The sequence below is a fragment of the Micropterus salmoides genome, unplaced genomic scaffold, assembly GCF_014851395.1.
Source record: "Micropterus salmoides isolate LMB-PRFRI ecotype aquatic unplaced genomic scaffold, ASM1485139v1 Ms_hic_scaffold_19, whole genome shotgun sequence".
Lineage (NCBI taxonomy): Eukaryota > Metazoa > Chordata > Actinopteri > Centrarchiformes > Centrarchidae > Micropterus > Micropterus salmoides.
In genome coordinates, this window is record NW_024041039.1 from 30567468 (window position 1) to 30589629 (window position 22162).

Consider the following 22162-nt stretch of genomic DNA (forward strand, 5'->3'; position numbering starts at 1 on the left):
TGAACTGGCTAGAGGCAGATTGATGACTTGACACTAATGCCAATACAAACACATGATTTTCTATCCCCGTGAGAGGGGAGTATGTGTTTGCCACACATAGTGCATTGTGTGGAGATGCTATCGGCCTGCAGCCTTTAATAATGATTTCTGCTGGCTGACCCGCTGCTGAGTGGGAGCTTTCAGCGGCTGGTAACTTCAGACGGCGAGGCAGAGTGAATGTCAGAGACAACACAGTGGCAGACAGACAAGCTGTCTGGAGCCTGTGGTTATTGGCCTCATTGATTGAGACAGATGCTTTGCTGAGCTGAGGGACACTCTGGCAAATGGAAGCTGAAATTCACAGAAGAGTGTGCAGCAAGCAAGGTGGCTCATTTCTGTCTGGTCATCAGTTCTGCTCTGGGGTGTCCGATGTTCTCACCTTGCCTATGTGACTTCACCCTGGACAGCTAGCATCGATTGAACATGGGATGACAGCGTGATGACTGATGAGCTAAATTATCTGTTACTCTAGAATTTGTGTGGCAAGGCTTTGTCTCAACCTTCTTGTACACATTCTGACCAACGTTATTGATGCATTATTGCAATCTCACTGATAGATCATGATTCTCATTTCTGCAAAAACATTTTGAAAAGGTATTTTTTGCCTTGTGTTGTTAAAAATGTAATTGTCTTTACAGAAAACGGTATAGGTAAAAGGTATTTGTTGTTATAATTGTCAACTCTAACAATTATATCAAGCTGGGATGTAATCAGTTTCTCATCTGTTTTGTTCTTACCAGATAGAACAAGAATAAAGGATCCAGTAATAGCTGGTATTCAAATACAAACCCAGCCTAAAATAATAGCCATGCTAGCACAAACAAATAAAGGCCAGGTAAAAACCTTGATGAAGAGGGACCATATGACCTGCATTATAATTCCTCACACGTTACATTCAGTATAATGTCCTTTTCTGTCAGCAGAATCAGCTGTTAAGTTACTCAGAACTGCTGCAGATGCTTCAGATAAAAAGCCTAACATGACTTATCAGCTGCTACTGGAAGGCTTTTAATGTGGAAAATCTGTGCAGGAAGTGTTGAGTTTCACTACATGTAGCTTAACACTAAATGAATAAACAGTATATGTATAACTTCTCTGCAGGGATGGACAGGGAATGAATAATAGCCCTGGACGTTTTGCCAGAGACCGGCCCACCGAAACCCCCTGCCGAATGATACACCGCCCACGCCACATGCATGTTTTATGTAAATAAGATTAATAAACAATATTTCTAACAATAACTTCAGTGAAATAGATGTAAAATAGAAGACGAGAAAGAAGGAGGCTGGCTAGATGAAGCACATATTGGCACAATGGCAGTGGCAGCAAGGTGGCAAGCATCTCTGGAACCATTTGAGCAGTAACGGAAAAAACACAGGAAGAAATATGTCTCATTAAATTAGCAATTTCTGTAGCAGGAACCAATGGGCTTGAGCCTGAGAGCCACAGACAGGGCAGTAATGTCAGACAGTATTGAGAGATGCTCTTTGGTTTGGTTGTTTTCATGGGATTTGTTGATAAAGACAAAAGCTAGTGGCTCTGCTGTACTTACACTGTACTGTATCACCAAATAGTTTAGCATGCATTTACCACGGACTATAAAGTACAGCTGAAACTCGTAATGTCATTTGTTTTGCAGGTATTTTGTTGTAAGCCAAAGCCAAATGAAAAGTCACCAAAATGATTCCAGCTCATGCTAATGGGGATATCATGGCCATCAATTGAGACGTACCACTAAAAACCAAAATTAGCAAACCAGATGGTTGCACAAAAGGAAAAGTCAATTATTAGGATTCTCCATCTTGGGACCATGCATGCCTTTACACGTTTTCATGGTAATAAACTATATTTACAAACACAGCTGATGAAACACATACTTAATTTTCAAAGAGTCATGTAAAATCCGCACACAAATTTAATTAAAATGTAACTTCTAGCAGGGTGTAGTTAGAATAGAAGCCATGCAGATCAGGCAGGGGAGGATAACCAGCCTGTTGTTGGACTGGTTGTAGCATGTGCAGTCAGTGCTATTGCAGATTCAATACACATTGATCTGAAAATTAAAAAATGTAGGATAGAGTTTCTGACATTTATAAAAGCAAATGAAATGGATTCCTCTCTATAAGGATGTAAATATATGGTATGTGTATACGTTAGTGAGTCTCAACAGTCATCTCCTATTTTTCCTGTCCTCTAATGCAGTCTAAATGGCTCCAATCACACTTATCTAAACACCATGTCTCCTTAGCCAGCGGCATGAAGCAAAGAGCTACCTTTGACTCTCCTCATCTCTTCCCAGGAGCCTTTGCATAGCCTCATAAGCCAATCAGCTGGCTTCTTAAGAGGGCTCCACGGCTCTGCTTCACTTCCTTCTCTCCCACACCAGGAGCAAGACACTGTTGCCTTTCATTTTTCACCTCACTCGGGCATGACGCGGGGAAAAAAGTATAAAACGTCTGCCAGCCTCAAAGATGAAGAGATGAAGAGGAAAAAAAGTCAGCTGCAAGGGATCATGGGAGAGCTCTCTTTATGGGCATTTTTAATAGTGACATTTTATATGCAGACGCACCTCATATACTCTCTATTGAGCAGTGCCTTTTAAAAAGACATCGGGGAGCCAAAGTGTTAAAGCACAAGCTGATGAAACGGAATTCATCATTGTTACCTCAAAGGTCTGGTAATAAAATGTTAATGGTTCTGTGATCCCTTGAGAGCAGTCGAGCTGGAGATTACACCATTGTGAGTGGATGGTTACCTTATTACAGTAGAGATACAGGCTGTAAACTGTCAGTGCTGGGTTATCTGACATGTACATGTACAAAGCAGTACACAGTGAATTTTCCAGTGCTGATTTGTTGGTTACAGTCACAGTTTGCTCCTCAGTCCCTCTCTTCAGCCACACTCTCTCATCCCCACCGTTCCCACCCCTCTGCCTTGCTCTCTGAACTTGTCACTTCTCCCGGGCCATGCATTTCCTGCTCCTCCCCAGACTTGTCATTCCCTACCTGTCCACCAGACGCACTGAGACTTCCTCATTGCCCCTGACACTTCCCCACCATTACCATCACCCATCTCTGCTTCCATCACAGTTAGTTTGTTGCTTTGTGGTCATTTTGAGACATGGTTTATAAAGCTTACAGCCTGCCATGCTGTTGCTCCTGTTGACTGACATAATGCAAGCTGACTCAGGGTCTTGTCGACTCATGACTTCTAGGGGGCAGCCCTATGAATGCCACCCTCCAAATTCTCTTGTGAGAGTGACTGTGTTACACACCACTGGCTGGTGCTAATGTCAAGCTCTGGTCACTACTCAGTTGATGCATACAATGTAATGATTGATTAAAGTGGGCATTGCTTATTACAACAATTGAAAATTTCAAGACCTTTTCAAACTTCAAAAAGTCCCTAAAAATCACCTGCACGTCCTTCAGGGCTGAAATGTTTTAAGCACATCTACTGATGTGGACAAAAGTTTGCATCACTGCAACCTATGGACAAGTCAGATTTTCTGAATGTGTGTTACTGTTACATGTGTATCTAAGTATTTTAATGATAGAAATATCATGTTTTAATGTTGGGTAGAATTGTATGAACTGTTACACTCTTGTGCAATGTGACTGTATAAAACATTCCCAAATTTGGTTGCAATATAGCTTGGAAGAGTTATGCCCCGTTTAGTGCATCAAGCCACGCTTTCTAATTACAGACATAATGACAAATGATACCAAAACATTTACTAATAAGTTTTGTTTAAGGTCATTTTAAAGATAGTTTACACAAAGTGAAGTGAAGATTAGATGAAATGTCTGCCAAAAGAAGCAAAGAAATGTGTTTGGCGTAGCCTGTATCACCCACGGAACGCATTGAGCAATTTTGTTTTGCCATGCCTCACAGTTCATTAGTTAATTAGTTAATAGCCAAAATGTAAAGTAATAACTCACCAAATGTACTGCTCAAAAAAAAAATGTTGGATGAGAAAGAAAGAGTATCATGGATTTTTATTTTTATTCAACCTTTATTTTGATAGGAAAGTCCCATTGAGACAAAGTCCCTTTAACAAGGGAGTCCTGTATAGCACAAGAAATGTTCAGCATGTACGAATACTTAAGCACATGCAGCTGAGATTTCAGCTTCCAAATATTACACCCATAGACTCCCCATTATACATTTCAGTACTTTAAAGAAAAATATCTTGGACAGTATCTCATGAAGATACCCCCCCACTTCTGCTCCCAACTGATCAGCTGACTTATATCAGATAACTGAGATCTACATGCCATGAATTCAAAAAAAGAGTGTAGAAGTAACAGTAAGTCTGTCACGAGATGTTCCACATAATCTGGTGATAATTTAAGCTTCATATTTGCTTAATGAACAGTTCAAAATAGAAGACCAGGCCGATTTTCACAGAAAAACCATAAGAAGCAGTACGGGTGATTCAAGGGAATCGCACAAAATACTCTGTCTGCTCAAAAACTGCTTTTTCCACTCCAATCTGAGCAGCACAAGGCTTCACTGAAGACACTGATATACATATATATATATATATATATATATATATATATATATGTTAATGTCGTCTTTAAAATGCATTTTCAAACTGCCATTATCTCTGTGGCTTAACTTCTTATACACTTCTGAACACACACACACACCGGTTGCTGTCCCACTTTAAACAGTTTAAAGGGGAGGGGCTCGCACACACACACACACACACACACACACACACACACACACACACAAACAGCACCCTGGGAGAGAGGAATGGGGAAAGAAGAGCTCAGACAGATAATTTAATTGGAAAACAACCTCTTAAATTCTTACTTACTGTTCTAATATCATTAAGTCCAATCGCCAAAACTAACATATCATCACAACCAAAAGAGGCCGTGCTGATGTAGATTATTTGTTTGTGGTGTTAAAAATATGAGCACTGGAGCTAGTTAGAAATGTCAGGAGAGAAGTGAAAAGGAGAGTTTTTCAGATCCCAGGTAGAATAGAAGTCTAAGAGAGCATGTCTGACACTGCTGTCACTTGGAAGCTCATAGGGCCAAATGTATAGGTCTGTTAAATTCCATAATCAATCAATCCATCAGACTTTATTTGTATAGTGCCTTTCGTGTGGCCAGAATGTGGGCTGGTGCATAATCAAAGTGGGCATCTCTCTTGGTCTTGTTAATGGGCTGCTCAAGCGGCCCACAGAGCATCAGCTGGACAATGGTTTCTCGTCCTTTTTGTTCACTAATCAAATTTCTTACATCAGCTTGTTGACCTTCTCTTTTCAGATGCTCACTCAGTCACAGCTGTGTGGCGTTGGCACATCAGGATAAGTTAGATCAAGTCTCCAGGTTGGCCGGTGCGAGATTTGTGTCAGACTACTGTCATAAATAGCTGGATAACCCAAGTCTTCAATAACAGACAGGCGAACAACATGTGACTGACCACTTCCTTGTGTGTGCTGCTGTGAGTACGTGCCATACTCTTTTTGTTGTGTTCACTTGCGCCCATGATAACTTAAGGGAAGTGATGCCTGTGCTCTGCTCACCTACTCCCTGAAGAGCAGAGGCATCACTTCACCAACCAACTATGAAAGGAGGGTAATTATGCAGCACTTAAGTTATGATGGAGTCCACACAGTATTAGATGTAGAGTAGATGATGTGCACGTTCTGACACATCTAGATAAGTCTAGATAGAATATGATCCCCACACACAGACAAGTCATTTTGCATTCATTTAAATTCGGCTTTTTAAGTACGTCACTGATTTCTGTTTGTGGATCAAGATAGGTTTGTTTGTGGATTTCATTTGTTGGTTGTGTTTTGTGTTTACAAATTGTACTGAAATTAAAGAGAAAAGGGTAGTTTAGCATCTACCTCAGGTGTTTCCAGGTAAAAAGTCACAGCATTAAATGTAGCATTTTGTGCAGTATTACCTTGAATGTTTGGAACAGGGAGGATGAATTCAGCATTATATTATGGTAACGTGATGGTATGGTTTGTGATTTTAAAGGTATTATGTTGATAGTAGCCTATAATATTTTGAAAACATCAACCTATATTACCTCATTATTATCACGCTATCACCCTATTAATGTCACCATATTACCATTTTTGCACTTCATTGTTAAAAGGTTACCAAAGTGATACCAAAATATCATATTGCTTCCTTGCTATCTTAAAATGTGATTCCCAATTATTACCCTTTGTTTTTAGCCAGTTCTATTGGTCTATTATTACTTATATACCCATTGTTATTACCAATCTATCAGCTGATTATTACGTTTATATATATATATCATTTTGATACATTTCTTATAAGCCCCCCCCCCCATCATCAAATTACTCCATCATTTACAATGCAGGAAAATAGTCCCTAAAATCAACAGTACTCTTTAGGTTTGGTCTCCTGGTTTAGACCATGATATCTGGAGGTCTTCTGTTTAACTCAGGAAGTGGAAATCAGGCTTGTGCATATGTAGCCAGCTTCACACTGACTAAGATTCATAAAAAAGAACCATGCATATGCAGAGCATTATAATTGTAATGGAAAGGAAGCATATGTATATTTTGTGCGTCCACAGACTTTTAATAGGGTTTTATGTATCCAGCCCCAGCTCTGTACTCTGTATTACACACAGACATGAGCATGGATGTTGATCTCACTCTAAAAAAACCCTGAATAGCTTATTCCCCAAAATGTTGAAATACTTCTTTATGAGGACAGTATTTGATGTGTCTAGTCACTGTAAATAACAGGAAAAATGTGTTTTTGCTGCCTGTCACTCCATTGCTCAGCTGTGTAAGTGTAATGGGGGGTTGACATTTCCTTGACTTTGTAGCACAATTTACAGTTATAGAAGTCATTGTTCACAAATTCTCCTGTACACTCCCTAGCTGCCATGAAAACTCTTGCTGGGCATTGCATCACTGTGAGCAAATCAAATTTAGATGAAGAAAAATGTCAGTTAGAATTATATTCACATCACTTTGCAATGAGATCTTGAACTCATTAAATGCTCCAGCTAGAAATTGCTTGTTGATTCATCGACTCCACCTCCTAATGAAACAGAAGCTGTACCATGATTCCCTTGTACTATCCATCCTCCAGAACCTGCAGTGATTATCTCAGGTGGGTGTGTAGGTGGCAAGTGACATGGATACATCCAACTTGACACCAAGCTATTTTGTTTCAGCAGGCTCCTTCGGTGTAAGGTGACTCCAAGGTTCCTCTGTAGCTTTTTATTCCCCAGACCACCCGTGTAATCAGGCTGCCACTTCTGATTAGAAAACACACCAATCACAGGTCCCAGGGTCAGGCGGATGCAACCCCACAGGAGCAAACCATCCAATCAGGACTGTTCTCTGGGCATCTGAGGATGTGGGGGCTCTCACACAGACAGGGGAAGTAAATCCCACAATTAGATTTAAGACCAATTTACAATTAAGTTTTCAAAGTTTCTGCTAAATCTGAGAATGCTGCTGTTGAATCAGTCCACGGGTCTTTAGCTCTTTCCCCGTGTTCACAGTGTGAGCGGAGCAGCTGATGGATAGCTCTATTCTGACACATGGTGGGTGGTGTGAGATGCTGTAATTGCATCTATATGGTGGTGTGCAGCTCGGATGTTTTCAGCAAGCATGTGGACTTTTCACAGCTTTACTATTTCCATGCTCCCATGTTCTATGTAGGATTTTTTTTCTGAAATGCTTTTTTACATTACTTCATAATACCTTTGCAATCTCTTTCAATACTTCTGTATACATTACTTTTCTCAACAATAGACTCCCTCTATTTACTATGCACGAAAGTGGGTCCATTCGTCCAGAGGTCTGTATTTCATTAGAAACAAGATAAAATATCTTTTCTAGATTATAATGATACTTTTTTATGAAGTCCTCATAAGTGGGTAATTCTTATTATTTCAATGTGCTCACTAATGACATGACCATGCTTATTATGTTTGCAATGGTACCGAAAAGGCAACATTTACATGGGTTTTCATATGACACCATACGTAGTGTCCATGGCATGGACACTACTTTTTGCGCACAATCCCACAATGCAGTGCATCAAATTTGACAAAATCACATTCATGTGATGACACAATATATTTTCATAATTATATCAAGTGTCCAAAGTCTGCGTTTACTGCTCAGATTAAACTGTTGATTAAAATGTCTATTACTGTACAAAGAGAATAGTACAGAGAAGTAATGATGGGAACATCTGTGCAGACGGACTGATTTTCTGAGCAAAGGATTAATAAATTGAGCAAATGCATTCATAAAGCAGGTTAAGCAAGGTCGTCCAGATACCCCTCTTCCCAGCAACGCTTTCCAGCTCGTCCTGGTGGATCCCGAGGTGTTGTACACCTGCATTTCTGCTGATGCCGCACCGACAGCTACATTTTACCTTCGCTGGTGAACAAGAGCCTGAAACTGTAAGGGGAAGATATTACGGTGTGCCTGAGTTAGTGAAGTTTACAGAAACAATAAGACTTCAGATATACCTCTGACCTTTAGAATCAAATATATAGGTACACAGTGTCAAAGTACTGCCATTTGTTTTTTTTAATTAAGTCTCAAATAGAATACTTCAACTCATGTCTTCTTCTGCACAGACACACTAAGAATAAGTCCATGATAAATGTGAGAATATGGTACAGGCAAACATAGGATATTATAGTATTTTCAGTATTTTTTTGACCTGAGTTTTTGCTTTTATTTAGCTGTTGTGCCGATGAAATGCTGCCTTGCCTGTCAGCCTGTTCTCCTCCTGGGATTCTCGCTACATCTGTAGCTAGTCGCTTTATAGAAAAAAGGTCTCTGAGAGTCTGTAAAAGGTAGGCAGTGGACCAAACCACTGTGAGGCATTTGAGGTGGGAGGAAATTTTTCATCTTAAATGAAAACCTTACCACACAACCAGTGTAGAAACTCTTCCTCAGAACTTTCGCCTCTCTCTCACTCTTTCAGCCTGTTTACTGTCCTCCTGCAAACATTCTTCTGTATACTGTGGTTGGAAAAGACATCCCCTTGTATCCAGAGTAAACAGCATGTTGGTGTGAATGTCATAGTCACTCATTTTACTTTTCCATAAACTACTGAATGTCTGACCCAAACAGCTGATCTCTGGTGGAGTTATACAGTGCACAACCAATATGTGCTTATGCCAAGGAATACGGACGACCTACGGTTGATATATAGTTCCAGAGGAAATGGCTGTCTGATGTCAAGGTAAAGTACTGAAAATATTCTAAATACAGTGTACACTTGAACTTGAATTTTGCTGCTGACCCTGTTTGCAGCAGTACAACTCTATGTTTCTCCAAACTGGCCATCTACTGCAGGTTCTACACTCGCTATGGATAAGTACCTCCCACAGCTTCCAAAAATCCAAACTCTGCCATTTGTTACATTGTTTATGTTTTTAAAACATTGGTTGTTGGGAGGTATATTCCTGAGGCCTCTGAAATGTAGAAAATTAGGAAGCTTTGAAAACCTGGAATGAACGTGCCTTCCATTTACACTTGCAGGGCGTAACGTGTGAAATCTGATTGGCTGCTGTGGTCAGTGAGCATAAATCACATTGGCTGAGTACCCTGATCACTCAGTGACTTGTTGACAGTGTTGCTCACAGTGTGGGGTTAATGCTTCTAAAGCTGAACATCACACAATCCCCTTGTCTCTGGCCAATATCCAACTTTGTACAGAAGTTAAAATTAAGTGGAAACTTTTATTAGATCCCAGCTCAGGCATGATAGAGGTTCTGTGTGTTCAGAGGCCAAGATATCAATCAGCTTGCACTAAAGGTCCCTGCTTGAAGCCTCCATAATCTCTGAAGAAGACTACTATCAACCATAAAATCTTAATAGCTCATAAAAATCATGTGTGTCACCTTCAGGGAGACTATCACTTCAGATGGGATGTTCTGGTGTTTGTTCCACTTTCCCAGTAAAAAAGAAAAAACAGCTGCAGAAACAGTTTGCTGATGTTCATCAGCGAGTAAAACTGCAGTCCTCAGCGATTCTCATACCATCACATATGCAAGACTAACAAGGCAAAAAATGTCCTAATCAAGTTGGCCTTTATATAGATCTGCACCAAAGGGCAGCTTGCTTCTGAGACAAGAAGTAGGCCACTCTGGACACTAACAAAGCTTTAATTGAAAAGATATGTGTACAAGCCATGCAGCCTAAGACAAGCTATGAATATAAGGCTTTTTTGTTGCAGGAGTGGCAGGGAGTTTCTATGCACAGTATAAAGAGAAGGCAAAAGGGCTTGCATAATGTGATATTGTGATGAAATAGGCCTTGAAGCTGCGGTCAATTACTTGGGCTCATATTCATAGAATTACACATCTCAGCATAAGAATTCAGTCCTAACTGCCCAAACATTTTCATATTGACATACATTTTGTCCTGCTTTAAGGACTAGGAGTAAAGCATTTCATCAATATTGTAACTGAGCAAATCACTTCCATCTCTGGTGATATTTAGGAGTGTTGCAGATGTATCCTTACCAGTCAGGAGCTGCAGGAGATTTTCTTCAGGCGGAGACATCGTAAATTTATAACGGTATTATGACGATGGTGAAACAAAGAAAACTTTGTTTTAGTACCATTCATACACCAAGTTACATGTAAACCTACAACTAACAGCTTCGGTTGCTCACTAATAGTTATTTTGCTAAAGCTTTCAACATGTTATCAACATTCCCTAGTAATGTCATGTCTTTATAATAATAAGCCAACAGCAAGATACGTATAGCTTGGTAGCAAGGCCAACCTAAAATATGATAGTAATATAGTGTTGTTCACCATCATCTATACCTCCATGGACAGTACACAGACAAATAAGTATCGCTGAAATATTTGAAAATAATTTTACATAAATAAATAGGACGTACCTACAGTCTCCAAAAGTAGACTAGGAGCCAGAGCGTTCGGCTATCAAGCTCCTCTCCTGTGGAACCAGGTTCCAGTTTGGGTTCAGGAGGCAGACACCATCTCCACATTTAAGAGTAGGCTTAAGACTTTCCTCTTTGATAAAGCTTATAGTTAGGGCTGGCTCAGGTGAGTCCTGAACCATCCCTTAGTTATGCTGCTATAGGCCTAGACTGCCGGGGGATTTCCCATGATGCACTGAGCTCCTCTCTCCTCTACTTTCTCTCCCTCTGTATGCAACCTTATCCCATTATTGCATGTTACTAACACAACTTCTCCCCTTTCTGGTAGTCTTGTGCTTTCTCGTCCCTCTCCTCTCTCCTCCTATCACTTCCTGCAGGTTTTCTGGCTCTGGAGCTGTGGAGTCTGGATCTGTGGTTGCAGGTCACCTGCTGCCCCCGTGTTCCTGCTCGACACCCTCTGCTGCAACGACTATTGTTACTAGTCCTATTGTTATTATTGTTATTATAATAATTAACATTACGATTGTTACCATTAACACTACTATAAATATCTGTACCATTTTTCATTTAGTCTATAGCAACATCACCTTTACTGTCTGTACCTCTGTGTGTATACTGTGTCTCTCTCTCTCTCTCTCTCTCTCTCTCTCTCCTTTACCCCCACCCTGAGCCATGGTTCTGAAGTTTTTCCTTGCCTCTGTCTCCTAGTGCTTGCTCTTGGTGGGAATTGTTGGGCTTCTGTAAATAGCATCATAGAGTACGGTCTAGACCTGCTCTTTTATGAAAAGCGCTGTGAGATAACTGTTGTTGTGATATGGCGCTATATAAATAAAACTGAATTGAATTGAATTGAATTAAATAGCTTCAATGTATGAATGAATGAGTTGCTTCATAAACCAATGATTTCCATGTGTGTTGGGTTGGGCAAATAATGGATTCAGTCACTGTCTGTGGAGCTGTAAATGCGACCAAAAGATTAATTTATTACTGCAGAAATTGTCGGCTGTGACAAAACCAAATCATTACTGTTGTCGCACTGCATCTTCCATGTAAGATTTGGAGGACCTTGTTTTTTGTGGTAAGAGCATTTGCTCTTTTTTGCATTCCACACAAGGTCAAAAATTACATTATTTTTGTCAAAGCAGTATGTTTTGATAACCGTATTGTCATCAATTAACATTTCTGTCTCAATGCAATGTAATTTTCTGGCAGCTCCAACTGGAGCTCTCCTTTATATCAGCAAAGATTAGGAGTGACTTCCTCAGTTAAGAAAGTTAATGAAATACTTTTACTTCTATGCCCAAAAGTAGGATCAAATATGCATCATTCAGTTAGGACTGATACCCTGTAAATTGCAGTTTGTTTCAATGGATGTGTGTGTGTCTCTGTGGACATCATAAATAATCAAGCTTGACTCAGAACACAGGGTGAAAGAAAATGAGACGGGAAAGCTGTTAGTTTCATAAAAGAAGTCTTATTACATCCGGGGGGAAATTAGTGAGCTCTTTGATGGATGACATGCTCCAGCGTGATGGTGAATTATTGTGTAGCCAAAGCATGCAGCAGTCGTTGGTTTCACTAGGGCACGCGTGATATGGTTCCGATCACAGAGACATATGAACACAATCATAAATCTGTCACGCAGACGCTGTGGTTAACCTTCAGGATTCATGACACATCTTCATGCTCATATTCAAAAGTTTGCAAGCTTTGTTCATAAATTGGCAGCTGCAACTACGACATCTGTAAAATCAAACATGTAACGTATATGTTAAAGAGGTGGTATTATCCTTTTTTGCTTCTCCCCTCTCCTTTAGTGAGTTATATACCTTTTTTGTGCATGTAACAGGTTTGCAAAGTGAAAAAGTCCAGCCCAAAGGGAGTTCCCATCTCCCACAGAAAACTCTGCTCTGAACTGCCTGAAAACAGCTCATTTGTGGTCCAGCCGCTTCCCTTTCATCCTTGTGACGTCACAGGGATGAAAGCTAAACGCCTCATATAACGCTTGCCAAGCAGCTACTCCGACATGCCCTCAATAACACCGGTGGGAAAACAGTGAGCTGCAGCACACAGCTCTCCTCTCCCTTCCAAACACTAGCTACCCTCCAGGCAGTCAGTGGACATAAAGTTGTTCCTGTGATGCAGAGACAGAGCTCAGTTATGGATGAAAGATACTTTTGTTACAGATTAATAACTCACCACTCTGAAACTCTTGCTCCAGTCTAAATTGCCAACCTGTTCGGCAACATGTAGCCTACAGCTGAATCGAAGCTGTTTACGGGCTTCTCAATGACCCGCTTCTGATTGGCTAGTAGTCCTTAACTAGGAACTGCACATGAGCAACTCCCAACAAAGATCATTTAGAGACCAGATGTATCACTCCATAGCTAAAATGAAGCCTTCAACACAGGGTGAAAAGAGGAGCTGCAGCAATGTGCAGTATGACAAAGAATATGTTTTTTGAAAATTAAACCATGTAAACCTGTTCTGGTACAACCCCTAAATAGGATTTTGAACCTGAAAATTAGCAAAATACCACCTCTTTACAAGTTAATCCAATGACTGCAATGACAAGATGTTGCTAAATAAATGTAGATGGTTATGGAACATTTGGAATGGTTATGATGTCACATTTGATCCTAGTATGCCAAAAATACAATACTGTGGATGATAAACCCAAATAAGACCTACTTGACAGATTCATTTCACACTGCACATTACAGGATCACACGAGGGCCACTTCTATCAAAAGGCCATCAATTATGAAAGCCACATATGGGTCACCTTTCCCCTCCTCTAATTATGTGAAAGTCAAGAAAAATCCAATTTGCTATTTTGCATTATTAAGGAACACTGAGCCATCAAGCACATACTGCAGTGAGGAAGTCAAATTCAGAACCTGAAATGATTTGCCTGCTGTAAGTTCTGTACGTGTTTAAATTGCTGTTTCACATTTTGCAGATATGAATGATTTTTTGTGAATAATATTGTATATGTGAACATCATACCAAACATGTCACAGTATCAACCATCAGCTGTGAATTATGACTGATAGCTAGTAAACAAGATAGTGAGTAGACCTTACAGGTCCAGTGTCTAATATTTAGGAGGATCTATTGACAGAAATGCAATATAATATACATACCTATGTTTTCAGTGGTGTGTAAAGACCTTACATAATGAACCATTATATTTTTATTACCTTAGAATGAGCCATTTCTATCTTATATGGAGGTCGCCATGACAGTAGCCCAAATGTACAAACTGCTCTACAGAGCGCGTTTCATCACTATGTTGAATACGTACGATGAAAAAGGACAAGTAATGTTAGTAGTACTAGTAGCAGTAGTTTATTAGTAAGAAAAGAAGAGAAATGGACAAATGGAGGAGCACATGTATTATTTAGCACAAAAGCTGACAGAGTGTGTCAGCCACCATAGCTTCTCCTGAGAGCTTGGAAAGGGATTAAATAGATAAATAGAAATACAGTGCACATGAGACATAAAGAATCACGTATTGCATATACTGTATATATCGGTTATTTTTGCGCATTTGGCAAATTATTATTTTTTTAGCCCACAACACATGAAACAGCTGGATCAGAGGGGGAAGTGGGTGCTGTAAGAGATGTGATTGGGCCAGCCCAATGTCAGTATAGGCCTCTGCTTTATGGGCTGATCGTTGGCCCATTTTTTAGAAACAGTTTGGCCAATATAATAAAAATAATTTGACTTGTAGCCTACTCGATGAGACAAGCGAGCTCCTCTTCATCAGAGGAAGAAAACTGAAACTGAAAACACTTGTGATCTGACAGCAATATCAGCATGATTTCACACAAATCACTTCAGCACCTCTGATAAAGTGCAGCTCACAGCCGCTTTAGAGGGAATGAAGCATCCTGGAGCAGAGAGACAGTCAAACAGAGCAAAGTGTCTCTGAGCGAGTGGGAGAGAGACAGCAGGACACAGAGCGTCAGGTGTGTCCTGTTATTCTCTCACTACTTTGCTGCGACTGTTAACCGTTTGTGCATATACACTGACTAGACACTGACCGACAACATTTATATTTAAATGTATTGATTACAATTTTGCTGGGGGCAATTCAGAAGTTGGGCACAAGCCCTGAAGCTGTGAGCAATCCACACTCTCTCTCTCCTCTCGTACTCCCTCTAAACGCAGGCAGGCTGAGTAACGGTGGTGGGTCACGTAACATGAACTTTAAACAAAATGTAGCAATATTATTGCGAGAAGCCTCTTTGAAGACCTGCGAGACAGGCTGCATCATGACATGGAAAATATTTTTGTTGCATTGGGGGCTACAGTCAAAACATCCGGGGCTTTAGCCTGGTGACGCCGATGGTCATTATCATGCATGTTAGCAAGAAACAAGTTAACTGTCTTTGTCTTTTGGCTAATTAGCTGTAAACTTGAGGCACTGGTAGTTTAGTCTTTAGATAGATAAGATATGATAACATTAGCAAGTTAGCTATATTAGGCTAACTGGTGCTGAGATGCATGAGTTACGTTACTGTCGGTACATGCAGGTTTTAAATGCGGCTATTAACCCCGCTGAGGGCTGTGTCTATAAACTGTAAAGATAAGGTGTAGAAGCTGTGTTTCTGGGTAATAGCACCATGCTGGGCAGGTGACAGGTGTGTGTTTACAGTGTTTGCGTGCTATGAAAAACATAACAGCGCAGCTATAAAGTCTCAGCCGGCAGACCTAGTATGGTATTATTACTACACACATATGGATGTAACGTTGAGGCCTGATCGACATCCGCTAATCAGAAACAGAGGACACTACCTGCATCACTGCCGATGTCATTTGACCAGGGAGTGAATGGTGATTAATGTGATTGTCATCAGTGTTTTCCTAGTGTTTGTTTTTGCCCCATGCTCAGCTACATCTACACACCTGCACTGGGTTGCACTAGCTCTGTATTACGTGAGGTTAATGGGTCCTTAGGTTCATAACACAGGCACCCCCTTACATATTGTTTAGTGCTATTGTTTGCAGTGGGGTTTGTTTTTTTGTTTCTTCATGTATTGTTTTGTGATATTTGTATTTATTTGCCGATATATTTGTGTATGTTGCAGGTATGTTGCAAGCAGACATAATATATGAACGGAATGTACACAAGTAGACGTAAATAGTCCATGTATCATCCGCTTAAGACCTTGTGGTGGTACATATAAGAAATTGTGTCTGTAAAGCCTGTAACAGGACTGTACATGCAGCTGTAATAAACAGGAGCTACAATACAAATCTGTATAATGTAGGAGTTGTGCCAAATATTTTCCTTTATTAGTATACTGTTAGTGAGTTATGTGAGAAGCCTCAACATGGCAGTGCATTTCTGTAACTTAACATGACTCTGAACTGACCATGCTGATAACAATGTTTCGATCTGTTTATGTATGTTGCAGATTTTAGTAAAGATATTCAAAGCCACACTGAGTTTTTATTCAGATGTGCAACAATTACTTCTCTCCTAAGTTAGGGCATAAACTTGACACTAGAGGCTTAGTAACTGCTAGTTAGATTTGAACAAAAACAGTAACCAAAATTGGATGCAACATGATTAACTTTGGGTATGGACTAAATGGAGTTCCAAAGTCTTTGAACATCTACAGATGTAAAACAGTGTTAATTTGAACCTAGACTAATTTTCAATTGCAAATCACCACAATCTTTATTAATGGGTTGGACTGTGACTTTACATTCACAGGTTTCACTAGTTTTGATCAGCTGTTTAAGAACTGTTAACAACTCAGAGTTCCTGCTCATCATCTCTCCTTTGCTTCTTAGTGTTTTCTTTGTGACTAACCTTTTGTTTCTTATACCTCAGGATCACCGCCTGCTCCTCTGCCTCACGTTTGCCTTCTGCTGGACAGCCAGCCATGTTTCCTAATCGCCACTGCCCACGCCATCTCATCTGACATTATTCTCAAACTTCCTTCAGATGTCTTCAGATCTCCAACCCTAGTCATCTTTCGTTCATCTAATGCCCTTACACCATCACAACACTGTGGGCACAATGCATCATTTTTCACCTACTGCCTCTATGATCCAAAAGAGGTGATAAAGCAGCTAAACTCCTCCACCTGCTTCCTTGGCCCACATTTTTTTTTAAAACAACCCCATAGACCCATCTGTGATAAGCAACTACAGACCAATCTCCAGCATCCTTTTTCCTAGTAAAATATTTGAAAAGGATGTCTACAAACAACTGCATAATTACCTGTCCCTCCACAATCTATATGATGTGGATCAATCTGGCTTCAGGACCAAACGCAGCACTGAAACAGCTTTGAAGTAGTCAGTGATCAAAAGATCAACAATGCTGCAAACAAACCTTCTATCCAAGTATTTCTAGAATGGACTGCAGCCATAGATACTGTCAACCACAGCATTTTAATTAGTAAACTAGAAAATTCATTTGGGCAATGTGGCCGTGTCTTAAAGGGGCTCTCTTCCTATCTAACTGCCAGGAAATTCTCTGTGTCTCTTGACAACTTTTAAACTGGCAATTATGACATTTTCTTTGAGGTCCCACAAGGCTCAGTGGTGTATTTCACTTTCACATGATATCCTCAGCCCTATTAATGACCCTGACAACTGTATCAGTGACATCAAGTACTGGATGATCAAAAACTTAATTGATTAAAACCATATTACCATTATGACCTTACTGCTGTTTACATTCTCCCTGACACCAATTTAAAAAATGCACTGGACAATTACTTCCTGGGTGTATATGTGTATGTATATTTGTAAAATAATAACTGTATAGGCCATGTTTTATGTTACCATATTCACATGTATATTTAACTATCTCTTATGTTCTGTGTGTGAAGCATAAGGAGACTACAAACTTTCCTGCCCTATGGAATAAAGTTAAGAGTTTTGTCTCAATGTAAATGGGGAAGAACAGGGTTGTGTTAAATATATAATGTTGTTTCTTAAATTGCAAAACTTGGAAATTAGAGGGTCATGGCTCCAAAGGTAAATATTTCTTACAAATAGTTCTTAAAAGATTTGTTTTCAGGATGAAAAAGGCAGGCCTTGTGAGGTGACGTCACTGTCTCTATCTGTCATTACCTGGTGTAGGATGCTTCTATACATAATTGAAGAACACTGATTTTAACATTTTATTATCGTAAATTTGAAGCAGATTGAAATATTATGCCTATTTCCATTTTTATTTCGCTGCCTCTACAAATTAGCAAATTCTTCCAAAGACAGCAGAACAAATGACAAACTACATAGTCACAACTAAAAGCCAAATTAGCCATAATGTCTTTCTAATTTCAGCAGCACCCACCACTAGAAGCAAATAAGGTACAGCCATAGACTGGGTAAAGCACAACACTTGATCATAGAAACTGTGCAAGTCGGTAGGCTGCATGATCATGTGATTATGATCATCATCATAATATAATGAGCAAAATAAAACACGGTAATTATAGATCACATAGAAACTCTGCAAGATAAAATACAAGCCTTCAATGAAGAGTAAATTATGTCTAAGTGAGAGAAAAGTTCCTGAGTGGATCCAGAGGTTACTGAATCAGCTGTAGCTGTAATTTCCAACTTGTGGTGTGACCCAGTGGACTGGGACTCTGCTGCAGATAGCTGATCCAAAGCTGTGACACCAAGTGGTCCTTCATGTCCAGGTGAAACATCTTTGTCTGCAGGGGGGAGGACAAGTCAGTGGGGAAAAACAGTGGAGCTTGCATTAACCTCAAAAACCTCTAGTGTAGACTTTAGGACCCAATAGGCAGCTGAGCGGGAGCCAGGAGACTGAGCATGGGGCAACAACAAACACAGGGACAGACGGGAACACTGGAAACACAGTGAAGTGAAAGAATAAAAGGAGACACTAGGAAAACACTGATGACAATCACATTAATCACCATTCACTCCCTGGTCAAATGACATTGGCAGTGATGCAGGTAGTGTCCTCTGTTTCTGATTAGCGGATGTCTATCAGGCCTCAACGTTACATCCATATGTGTGTAGTAATAATACCATACTAGGTCTGCCGGCTGAGACTTTATAGCTGCGCTGTTATGTTTTTCATAGCACGCAAACACTGTAAACACACACCTGTCACCTGCACAGCATGGTGCTATAACCCAGAAACACAGCTTCTACACCTTATCTTTACAGTTTATACACACAGCCCTCAGCATTTAAAACCTGCATGTACCGACAGTAACGTAACTCATGCATCTCAGCACCAGTTAGCCTAATATAGCTAACTTGCTAATGTTATCATATCTTACCTGCTGTACTGTCCGCTGCTTTCTCGTCACATGGATAGCATTCCTTTCACTGTTGACTTTGTGTGTGAGGCCACATGGACAGAAATGTACACTTTTAGTTATGGTATTATAAATGATAGTCCTCCCTCCAGCCCTGCTCACTTCCTCTGCTTGCTTTCATGGCAGTGTGCTGGCAGTCAGAGCTCCCCCTGCAGTCCATAAAGTGCCTCTGCGCCACAGCGGTTCCAAACCCTCCCTGCAGCCTTTGGGTCACGCCTCCTCATTTGCATACACGACTCAATCCTCAATCCCCAAATCCCCAATCCTAAATCCCGAAATTCCCAATCCTAAATCCCCTTATCCCCAATCTTAAATGGCTAAATACTCAATCCTAAATATAAAATGCCCTATCCTAAACACCAAATCAATCCGTGTATCATTCATTCTTTTCATATTCAATTGAGATTCCAAAATCAGAAAATGAAAAAACGGTTCATTATTTCGTTATTCGGTTATAAATCTGATACCAAAAAACGAATAACGGGTAATTTTTTGTACTTTCGATTTAATTTGTTCGATTTACATGAACCGGAAGTTATTTTCTTCTTCGTGTGTTGCCGCAATTTTGCAAACAATTAAAAGAAGCCTGAAAAACCTCAATCATGCAGTGATTGAGTAGGCCTAATTTCTTATTGACACCATGGCCGCACTGGAACCATAAGATGATTTAATTAAAGAGTTATTTGAAACTGGCAAGACACATGGAGAGGTTTCCACTATGCTGCAGAAGATGGGTATCCAGCGATGTTCTGAAATGAGTGTGAGAAGATTCTGTGTTCAGCACAACCTTAAGCAAAAAAGACATGTATCGCACACAGAACTGGAGAGGGCTGTGGTAAGTTTTGTATTTAGGTTTTCACATTTTATATCCTGCCCGTCTTTCAAATGTTGTAGTGAATAGCTGTATTTTTCTTTACAGACAGGCCCATCTTATGGCCGCAAGTTCATGACTGGCTATCTGTCTTCAGTGGGATTGCGTGCAGGAGAATGTCGAGTTGGGAAAATCCTAGGTAGGCCTAATGGGTCCATCTACATTTTGCTGTAACGCAGTAATATAACACAATACTAAATAAAAATCTGTAATAATTTAGGCCTACCCGTTACAATCTCAGTAATGAATGTTACAATGCATTTCAACCCGAAATTAAGAGGTGTTTAGCTTTTTTAATAATTCACAAACACCAAGAAACTTAAAGTAAAAGTCATAATCATAATAGTAATCATAATCATAAAATTCATAATGTAGGTCTCCCCTTTGCCACCAGAACAGCCCTAACCCATCAAGACAGGACTCCATTGTGTATGCACACAGTTCTATCAGAACCAGCATAAATGTTTTCAGCAGTTTGACCAACATTTGATCGTCTGTTCGATCAGACCACACAGGCTAGCCTTTGCTCCCTACTTGTGTCACTGAGCCTTGGCTTCCCATGACCCTGTGACAGGTTTACCGCTTTTCCTTCCTTGGACCACTTTTGGCCTTTTCAAAGTCACTCAAATCCTTGCCCCAGCGGCGCAAGTTAGTAATGACAGCCCCAGTTCAGGTTATTATGATGGGCCCTTGGGCTCCACAGTTAAAAAGCACAGACATAGAACCCTATATTGGCAATTTTGTGTTCCTTGTTTCCTCTTTGTGCACAAAAGATAAGATTAGAGCCATAAATCCCTAACCTACTTAATTTAAAGTTCTTAAAATCAGTTTCTTGTCCAGAATAATATTAAATTGAACAGTTCTCTTTGTGTGCATCTCTCTCACACACACATCTCTCTCACGCCGCAGGAGCCTTAAGAACCATCATGTGATGGATTTTACTGTCGGAATGTGTAACCTAGACTATTGTATTTGCAAAGTACAAAGAGAAAGTTATCAGAAGCCTAGATAGTGCTGTCACTGTCAAAATCCTAAAACGTGACCTCAAACACCTGAGTGCAGGGAAGTTGTCCTCTGTGGGCCTGAAATTAACAGATTTTTTGGGGTATCTTTAGTACAATAAGTTCATTATTTACAGCAATCACATTCTTTTTTGACAAAGAGGCAAGAGATTAGGGTAAATAAGACACAAAAGTGCTGTAATATTTATCAACAACATTATATCCTGAAAACTGGTTAGCTACAACGCACACACAGTTTATTACCCACAAGCACAAAAGTGCTACATGATAAATCAGGTAAGTGCAAAAAATAAAAACACATAATCCTTATAAACAGGGAATGGCTAACGATATTTGTATGGCATCTGACTAGCCTTGTCTTGAGCAAAATCTACGACAATGTCCTTAGTAAAAAATTCAAAAGATCTAATTTGGGAGCTTCACCCACCTAGCCACCCACCTTTACATCTTGTCACATGGTCAAATAAAAATTTAAGATTGGGCAACAATATACACATATTACCCCCCCCTCCCCCACACACACACACACTTAATATTAATCATCATTGCATATGTGACATGTGGTCATAATGTTGTGGCTGATTGGTTTAGATCATCTTTAGAAAAAGCTTAAAATATATTTAGGAGAAAAACAACTACAATAATATAACCAGCCCATGCATACAATAATTTCTTTGTTGTAAAAATGGTTTGTGAATATTTTGGGCTCATGTGACAAAGAGCTGCATTAATCAGAATATAAAAATTTTCTTCAGGGTGCTCGTAATCTAAATCCCATCCCGTATAATGCTGAATATATGGGCCATAAAATTCACCTGGACCAAAACAAGAAGCTTGTGATGTTTGGAGTGACACACGTCGTGGCAGTTGATGGCTACAGCAGCAAAATTTTTGCCAATGCCACCATGCCAGTGAAAAACAACCTTGTGATTTATGAGGAAGTTTACAGGTAAAACATTCAGAACCAATGTTATTGTCATAATATTTTCTGTTCAGT